The following is a 10,182-nucleotide window of genomic DNA, read 5'->3' as shown; positions in this document are numbered from 1 at the left end:
GAACGAAGTTAACTAAAGTGACTCATAATGGGTCATCTTCTCTATCGATGACCTACACAATAAATATTCTTCCATGTACAAAAATAAAGATTTTCTAAATCCTCCAAAAGACTGAGATATAATTATAAAAGGAGAGCACACACTGGATTTGTGACAGGATCCAAGAGACTTAGGGCATTCTGCTCTTTTTTGGGTGGTCATCAGATTAATAATCACTGTGGTATTTCCAATCCTCTTTGGCACCCGAGGTCTCCTGAGAAGGATGAGACCAGAAGAGGGTTTAGACCAGAAGCTGGCACATAGTTGGCATTACATGGTCAACATTATTATTTATTATTCTGGAACCCATGGATGAGCTTTTGTGTGTCTGCGACTCTGAAGATCTATAGAATGATCTGCAAAAAGATTCTATTGCATGTAGGCCTTTGAGCCAGTATTACATTCCTGATCTTTCACAGAAGTACCCTCTTCCCCACCGGCCCTGTGTTGATTACATCTCAGTTCTCATTGGAGTGTGGCTCATACCTCAGTGTGTCTGGCTCCAAAGGCTCTCAGTCACGATGTACACTGGGTCTCAGCATACTCCTGGCTGCATGGCCACACAGAATAAAGAATAAGACCAATTAAAAACAGATGCCTCGCACAACCATCAGGAACTCTCCCTCTCTCTATTTTAATCTCCTGAAGCACTGTTTCTCAGACCTCAGGAAGACTCTGGCTGGTGACATAGCAGTGTGAAGGACTGATGAATTGTTGGCATTCTTTTATTCTGAGGAGAATAAACTAGTTTCAGTTAAAATAAGAACCAGATTGCCCCCAAAAATGTCTAAGTCTCGGGACTTGCCAGTTAAAAACAACCTCTAGAGTGTTTGAATGAGAACCTTTCCCAAGGATGGCTTTGGTAAAGGAGGAGAGGCTGCCAGACACTGCATCATTAACTAAATACCACAGAAAATGGCTCTGTGTTTTATTGCTGCGTGTGTTAAACTATAGAGAACAAGAAATTGGAAAGCCCAGTTGTATTCAAAGAATGGAGAACAAAATGCTCCAGCTGTTCTGTTTGGGGAAGGATAATTCATAAACAGAGAAACAGGCAACACATTTCTGGATATGACTCAACAACTAGTTGGAGACCATCATGGTGGCAGAACTCTTTTGGCCACCAAGCGTCACTCCCCACCTTCTCCCCTCGGATGTGTCTGAAGACATGTCTTAATTTGATCCTGGAGGAAGTCATGCAGCATGCATGAGACTCAAATTACCTTGGTCCTTCTGGTGACTGTTTCTTGCTTATATGGGCCATGCAGAGTGATATACAACATAACACAATACCAGGGCAGCTGCCGTTGCTTCTAAGTTTGGGTTTAAAAAGAAAAAAAGGAAGAAGGAAGGTGGCAAAATGTGCCCCCCACCGTCTCCTGTTAGAATCATATTAGAGCTTCCATTCAAGTCTGGAAAAATTCATCTGATGACATCTGCTTGACCTCCTGGGAAATAGAGAAGGGGTGGGGTTTGCCAACAAGATAACTTCCTCCTTCCTTCACTTCCTGCAGCCTCCCGCTCCAGCAGCACCCATGGCTGCCTTCCAGCTGGGCCTGGATCCTCTGCTATCATGGACCCCACCCGGAACATTCATGTCTGCATCTGGAGGCCTGTAGCCTCTGGCTGTTGGCCTACTAGAGCAAGGCAGACTTTCTCAGCTCAGCAAAGGCATCGGCTCTGTAGATAAGAAGTTAAAGAGGGCTCAAGAGGCCAGTGGGTAAGGAATTCCAAGGTCTTTGTGGAGCTCCCAGTGAAAAATATAGATCAATACTATTTTTATAAAAGAATTCCTCCTTTAGGAATGTTGGACTCTGTTATTCCCTTTGCACAAAAAATATGGAAAAGATAAGGGAAGTCCATTTCATTCAGTTGTTTGTGGATTGTTTGCTACCATTCAATTGTTTTTGAGCTACGAAACTGGCATTTTCATATGGTTCTACCTTGTACGTTATTTTAACATATTTCTGAGTACTGTGGATAAAAAGAATAGTAAGAGAAGTTCCGTCAGGGGACATAGCATCCAATAAGGGAGATGGGCATTTAAGTGTATGTCGCAGAACTTTGTGAATAGTCTAATTGTGGATGGTGTGGCAAATCCTGCTTGACCAGAATGGAAGATTGCCAGAATCAGTTCTTAGTTTTTGCATACATGTGAGCTTCTTTGTTTAAGACTAGTTACTCTCTAACAGCTCTTCGAGTGGGGAGAAGGAAGTGTATAGCATTCTTTTTAAATTCAGCTTTTTATTTTTGAATAATTTGGGGTTTGTAGAAAAGTTGCAGAGATAGTACAGAGATTTCCCATATCCCACCACCCAGTTTCCCCTAATATCTTACAGTTCCATGGTTAAATTTGTTAAAACTAGGGAATTAGCATTGGCACATTACTATTAACCACACTCTAGACTTAATTTAATTTCATGTTTTTCCACAGCTGTCCTTTTTCTATTCACATTGCATTTAAATGGGGTGCTTTTAAAATGTGTTTGCAAATTTCTTGACTTTCCTCTCATGGAAAGCGGGGTCTGTGTTCTCTGAAAACCAGACAGTCTTTGGTGACTGTTTTGGCCAAGGTACAGTGGAAGTGACAAATGCATGACTTTCCAAATGTAAGTCATAAGTGGTGATTCCTCTTGAGGACTCCAGTCTTCATATAAGCAGGCCAACTGTTCTGAGCTGCCATGTTGGGAGGAAGCTCAAAGTAGCACACTCATGCAGAGAGATCACATGGAGAGTCCTTGAGACAACATGGGGAGAGATACCCAGTCACACTCCAGCCTCCTAACCCCCAGTTTCTCCACACTATTCCAACTTTAACCACTGTCATACTGCAACTGAGTGCAATTGAGTGAATGACCCTGACCCAGCCAATACTTGCCAGCCAAGTATTTCCTGAATTCCTAACCCAGAGATGCTGTCAGAGGCATTAAAATGATTGCTGTTTTAAGTTACTCTGTGTTGGGTTGTGTTAAACTACTCTGAATATCATTTGGTAGCACTAGATAAATGGACTAAAAGGGCTCTACCAGCAGGTCTTTTTTTTTTTTTTTTCATTTTATTTATTTTTTCAGCGTAACAGTATTCATTCTTTTTGCACAACACCCAGTGCTCCATGCAAAACGTGCCCTCCCCATTACCCACCACCTGTTCCCCCAACCTCCCACCCTTGACCCTTCAAAACCCTCAGGTTGCCCCAACCTCCCACCCCTGACCATTCAAAACCCTCCGGTTGTTTTTCAGAGTCCATAGTCTCTTATGGTTCGCCTCCCCTCCCCAATGTCCATAGCCCCCTCCCCCTCTCCCAATCCCACCTCCCCCCAGGAACCCCCAGTTTGTTTTGTGAGATTAAGAGTCATTTATGGTTTGTCTCCCTCCCAATCCCATCTTGTTTCATTTATTCTTCTCCTATCCCCCTACCCCCCCATGTTGCTTCTCCATGTCCTCATATCAGGGAGATCATATGATAGTTGTCTTTCTCCGATTGACTTATTTCACTAAGCATGATACGCTCTAGTTCCATCCACGTCGTCGCAAATGGCGAGATTTCATTTCTTTTGATGGCTGCATAGTATTCCATTGTGTATATATACCACATCTTCTTTATCCATTCATCTGTTGATGGACATCTAGGTTCTTTCCATAGTCTGGCTATTGTAGACATTGCTGCTATAAACATTCGGGTATACGTGCCCCTTCGGATCACTATGTTTGTATCTTTAGGGTAAATACCCAGTAGTGCAATTGCTGGGTCATAGGGTAGTTCTATTTTCAACATTTTGAGGAACCTCCATGTTGTTTTCCAGAGTGGTTGCACCAGCTTGCATTCCCACCAACAGTGGAGGAGGGTTCCCCTTTCTCTGCATCCTCTCCAGCATCTGTCATTTCCTGACTTGTTAATTTTAGCCATTCTGACTGGTGTGAGGTGATATCTCATTGTGGTTTTGATTTGTATTTCCCTGATGCCGAGTGACGTGGAGCACTTTTTCATGTGTCTGTTGGCCATCTGGATGTCTTCTTTGCAGAAATGTCTGTTCATGTCCTCTGCCCATTTCTTGATTGGATTGTTTGTTCTTTGGGTGTTGAGTTTGCTAAGTTCCTTATAGATTTTGGATACTAGCCCTTTATCTGATATGTCGTTTGCAAATATCTTCTCCCATTCTGTCAGTTGTCTTTTGGTTTTGTTAACTGTTTCCTTTGCTGTGCAAAAGCTTTTGATCTTGATGAAATCCCAATAGTTCATTTTTGCCCTTGCTTCCCTTGCCTTTGCCGTTGTTCCTAGGAAGATGTTGCTACGGCTGAGGTCGAAGAGGTTGCTGCCTGCATTCTCCTCAAGGATTTTGATGGATTCCTTTCTCACATTGAGGTCCTTCATCCATTTGGAGTCTATTTTCGTGTGTGGTGTAAGGAAGTGGTCCAATTTCATTTTTCTGCATGTGGCTGTCCAATTTTCCCAGCACCATTTATTGAAGAGGCTGTCTTTTTTCCATTGGACATTCTTTCCTGCTTTGTCGAAGATTAGTTGACCATAGAGTTGAGGGTCGATTTCTGGGCTCTCCATTCTGTTCCACTGATCTATGTGTCTGTTTTTGTGCCAGTACCATGCTGTCTTGATGATGACAGCTTTGTAATAGAGCTTGAAGTCCGGAATTGTGATGCCACCAACTTTGGCTTTGTTCTTCAATATTCCTTTGGCTATTCGAGGTCTTTTCTGGTTCCATATAAATTTTAGGATTATTTGTTCCATTTCTTTGAAAAAAATGGATGGTATTTTGATAGGGATTGCATTAAATGTGTAGATTGCTTTAGGTAGCATAGACATTTTCACAATATTTATTCTTCCAATCCAGGAGCATGGAACATTTTTCCATTTTTTTGTGTCTTCCTCAATTTCTTTCATGAGTACTTTATAATTTTCTGTGTATAGATTCTTAGTCTCTTTGGTTAGGTTTATTCCTAGGTATCTTATAGTTTTGGGTACAATTGTGAATGGGATTGACTCCTTAATTTCTCTTTCTTCAGTCTTGTTGTTGGTGTACAGAAATGCAACTGATTTCTGTGCATTGATTTTATATCCTGACACTTTACTGAATTCCTGTACAAGTTCTAGCAGTTTTGGAGTGGAGTCTTTTGGGTTTTCCACATATAGTATCATATCATCTGCGAAGAGTGATAGTTTGACTTCTTCTTTACCGATTTGGATGCCTTTAATTTCTTTTTGTTGTCTGATTGCTGAGGCTAGGACTTCTAATACTATGTTGAATAGCAGTGGTGATAATGGACATCCCTGCCGTGTTCCTGACCTTAACGGAAAAGCTTTCAGTTTTTCTCCATTGAGAATGATATTTGCGGTGGGTTTTTCATAGATGGCTTTGATAATATTGAGGTATGCACCCTCTATCCCTACACTTTGAAGAGTTTTGATCAGGAAGGGATGCTGTACTTTGTCAAATGCTTTTTCAGCATCTATGGAGAGTATCATATGGTTCTTGTTCTTTCTTTTATTAATGTGTTGTATCACATTGATTGATTTGCGGATGTTGAACCAACCCTGCAGCCCTGGAATAAATCCCACTTGATCGTGGTGAATAATCCTTTTTTTAAAATTCTTTTTTTTTTTTTAATTTTATTTATTTATTTGACAGAGAGAGAGAGATCACAAGTAGGCAGAGAGGCAGGCAGAGAGAGAGGGGAATCAGACTCCCTGCTGAGCAGAGAGCCCAATGTGAGGCTTGATCCCAGGACCCTGAGATCATGACCTGAGCTGAAGGCAGAGGCTTTAAACCACTGAGCCACCCAGGCGCCCCGTGAATAATCCTTTTAATGTACTGTTGAATCCTATTGGCTAGTATTTTGGCGAGAATTTTTGCGTCTGTGTTCATCAAGGATATTGGTCTGTAGTTCTCTTTTTTGGTGGGATCCTTGTCTGGTTTTGGGATCAAGGTGATGCTGGCCTCATAAAATGAGTTTGGAAGTTTTCCTTCCATTTCTATTTTTTGGAAGAGTTTCAGGAGAATAGGAATTAGTTCTTCTTTAAATGTTTGGTAGAATTCCCCTGGGAAGCCGTCTGGCCCTGGGCTTTTGTTTGTTTGGAGATTTTTGATGGCTGTTTCAATCTCCTTACTGGTTATGGGCCTGTTCAGGTTTTCTATTTCTTCCTGGTTCAGTTGTGGTAGTTTATATGTCTCTAGGAATGCATCCATTTCTTCCAGATTGTCCAATTTGTTGGCGTAGAGTTGCTCATAGTATGTTCTTATAATTGTCTGTATTTCTTTGGTGTTAGTTGTGATCTCTCCTCTTTCATTCATGATTTTATTGATTTGGGTCCTTTCTCTTTTCTTTTTGATGAGTCTGGCCAGGGGTTTATCAATCTTATTGATTCTTTCAAAGAACCAGCTCCTAGTTTCATTGATTTTTTCTATTGTTTTTTTGGTTTCTATTTCATTGATTTCTGCTCTGATCTTTATGATTTCTCTTCTCCTGCTGGGTTTAGGGTTTCTTTCTTGTTCTTTCTCCAGCTCCTTTACGCGTAGGGTTAGGTTGTGTACTTGGGACCTTTCTTGTTTCTTGAGAAAGGCTTGTACTGCTATATATTTTCCTCTCAGGACTGCCTTTGCTGTGTCCCACAGATTTTGAACTGTTGTGTTTTCATTATCATTTGTTTCCATGAATTTTTTCAATTCTTCTTTAATTTCCTGGTTAACCCATTCATTCTTTAGAAGGATGCTGTTTAGTCTCCATGTATTTGGGTTCTTTCCAGCTTTCGTCTTGTGATTGAGTTCTAGCTTCAGAGCATTGTGGTCTGAAAATATGCAGGGAATAATCCTAATCTTTTGATACCGGTTGAGACCTGATTTGTGACCCAGGATGTGATCTATTCTGGAGAAGGTTCCATGTGCACTAGAGAAGAATGTGTATTCTGTTGCTTTGGGATGAAATGTTCTGAATATATCTGTGATGTCCATCTGGTCCAGTGTGTCATTTAAGGCCTTTATTTCCTTGTTGATCTTTTGCTTGGATGATCTGTCCATTTCAGTGAGGGGAGTGTTCAAGTCCCCTACTATTATTGTATTATTATTGATGTGTTTCTTTGATTTTGTTATTAATTGGTTGATATAGTTGGCTGCTCCCACGTTAGGGGCATAGATATTTAAAATTGTTAGATCTTCTTGTTGGACAGACCCTTTGAGTAGGATATAGTGTCCTTCCTCATCTCTTATTATAGTCTTTGGCTTAAAATCTAATTGATCTGATATAAGGATTGCCACCCCAGCTTTCTTCTGATGCCCATTAGCATGGTAAATTGTTTTCCACCCCCTCACTTTAAATCTGGAGGTGTCTTCGCGTCTAAAATGAGTTTCTTGTAGGCAACATACTGATGGGTTTTGTTTTTTTATCCCTTCTGATACCCTGTGTCTTTTGATTGGGGCATTTAGCCCATTAACATTCAGGGTAACTATTGAGAGATATGAATTTAGTGCCATTATTAGCCTGTAAGGTGACTGTTACTGTATATTGTCTCTGTACCTTTCTGATCTACTACTTTTAGGCTCTCTCTTTGCTTAGAGGACCCCTTTCAATATTTCCTGGAGAGCTGGTTTGGTGTTTGCAAATTCTTTCAGTTTTTGTTTGTCCTGGAAGCTTTTGATCTCTCCTTCTATTTTCAATGATAGCCTAGCTGGATAGAGTATTCTTGGCTGCATGTTTTTCTCGTTTAGTGCTCTGGATATATCATGCCAGCTCTTTCTGGCCTGCCAGGTCTCTGTGGATAAGTCTGCCGCCAATCTAATATTTTTACCATTGTATGTTACAGACTTCTTTTCTTGGGCTGCTTTCAGGATTTTCTCTTTGTCACTAAGACTTGTAAATTTTACTATTAGGTGACGGGGTGTGGACCTATTCTTGTTGACTTTGAGGGGGGTTCTTTGCATCTCCTGGATTTTAATGCTTGTTCCCTTTGCCATATTAGGGAAATTCTCTCCAATGATTCTCTCCAATAGACCTTCTACTCCCTTCTCTGTTTCTTCTTCTTCTGGAATCCCAATTATTCTAATGTTGTTTCGTCTTATGGTGTCACTTATCTCTCAAATTCTCCCCTCATGGTCCAGTAGCTGTTTGTCCCTCCTTTGCTCGGCTTCTTTATTCTCTGTCATTTGGTCTTCTATATCACTAATTCTTTCTTCTGCCTCATTTATCCTAGCAGTGAGAGCCTCCATTTTTGATTGCACCTCATTAATAGCTTTTTTGATTTCAACTTGGTTAGATTTTAGTTCTTTAATTTCTCCAGAAAGGGCTTTAATATCTCCAGAGAGGGTTTCTCTAATATCTTCCATGCCTTTTTCGAGCCCGGCTAGAATGTTCAGAATCGTCATTCTGAACTCTTGATCTGACATATTACCAATGTCTGTGTTGATTAGGTCCCTAGCCTTCAGTACTGTGTCTTGTTCTTTTGTTTGTGGTGATTTTTTCTGCCTTGTCATTTTGTCCAGATAAGAGGGTATGAAGGAGCAAATAAACTACTAAAAGGGTGGCAAAGACCCCGGAAAAATGCGCTGTAACCAAATCAGAAGAGACCCCAAATTGTGGGGGGGAGAAAGGGGATAAAAACAGGTTCTGAAAAAAAAAAATTTAAAAAATAAAACAAATAAAAAAATATAAAAAAGAAAGAAAAAAAATATATATATTTAGATGAACTAGTCAAAAAACGTTAAAAAAGAAAAGGGTAAAAGTTTTAAAAAATTTAGCAGAAGAAGAAAAAAGAAAAAAGAAAAAAAAATTGAAAAAAGAAAAAAAAATTGAAAAAAGAAAAAAAAATTGAAGTAGCCGCAAGACTAAAGAATCATGGGGAGAAAATCATGAGTTCCGTGTTTTGCTTTCTCCTCCTCTGGAATTGCTCTGCTGTCTTAGGAATTGAATCTGCTTTCTCCTTGATAGATGAACTTCGTCCTGGCTGGATATTTTGTTGATCTTCTGGGGGAGGGGCCTGTTGTAGTGACTCTCAAGTGTCTTTGCCCGAGGCGGGATTGCACCGCCCTTACCGGCGGCTGGACTAAGTAATTGGCTCGGGTTCGCTTTTGGGAGCTTCTGTTCCCTGAACGCTTTCCGTAGAGTTCCGGAGGACAGGAATGAAAGTGGCGGCCTCCCAGTCTCCGGCCCGGAGGAGCCGAGAGCCTGGGGCCCCACTCCTCAGTGCCCCCCCAGAGGACAGCACCCAATCACTCCCGTATCCCCAGCCTCTAGCCGCGCTCCGAGCTCACCCAGCCCGCGACCAGTTCAAAGTAACCCCGAGCTGAGAGTTCAGTCCTCGGCTCTGTCTCTGCAGCCGGCTTCTCCGTTCTAATACCTGCGAGCTCTCCGACACTCTGACACCCCCGATCCTTCTGTGACCCTGCGGGGCCTGGGGCCACACTGGCCCCGCGTGGGCTTCACCCTGGTTTAGCCTCTGGAGCAATGTCCCTCAGTGGAACAGACTTTTAAAAGTCCTGATTTTGTGCTCCGTTGCTCCGCCGCTTGCCGGGAGCCGGCCCCTCCCCCCATGGTCTATCTTCCCGTCGTTTTAGATTCACTTCTCCGCCAGTCCTACCTTTCAGAAAGTGGTTGATTTTCTGTTTCTAGAGTTGCTGTTCTTCTTCTCTTCGCTCTCCCGTTGGATTTGTAGGTGTTTGCAATGTTTAGATAAGCTATCGAGCTGATCTCCTGTTACCTGATGTAGTCTCAGGCTGCTACTTCTCCGCCATCTTAACTCCTCCACCTACCAGCAGGTCTTAAATGAGATGTGAGCCTCATTTACACATAGTAACCTCTGAAACATTCCATTATTTCATTTTTCACACATTCACTGAGCATCTACTATATGCCAGGTACTGACTGTAGTAGATGCTAAGAAATTAGGTGCCTGATATAGTTTCTGACCTTGAAGAATGAAAAGCAGATGGTTAAACCAATTGCCACTGTATGGTATGTTAAGGCAGTGTCATGAGATGAGAGAAAAGGGAGAAATTTTCCAGATGTGCTGAAATATCCTTCGCATGGGCCAGGATTTGAAGGATGAATCAGAGTTCCCATTGGGGAAGCATATGAGAGTGCATGGTGAGTTTGGAGAACCCAGAAGAGCTCTGTGTGGCTGGAAACACTGGGTTTATTTGC

This window comes from Meles meles, chromosome 7, assembly GCF_922984935.1.
Source record: "Meles meles chromosome 7, mMelMel3.1 paternal haplotype, whole genome shotgun sequence".
Classification (NCBI taxonomy): Eukaryota; Metazoa; Chordata; class Mammalia; order Carnivora; family Mustelidae; genus Meles; species Meles meles.
Note: the sequence above shows the minus strand (reverse complement) of the source record.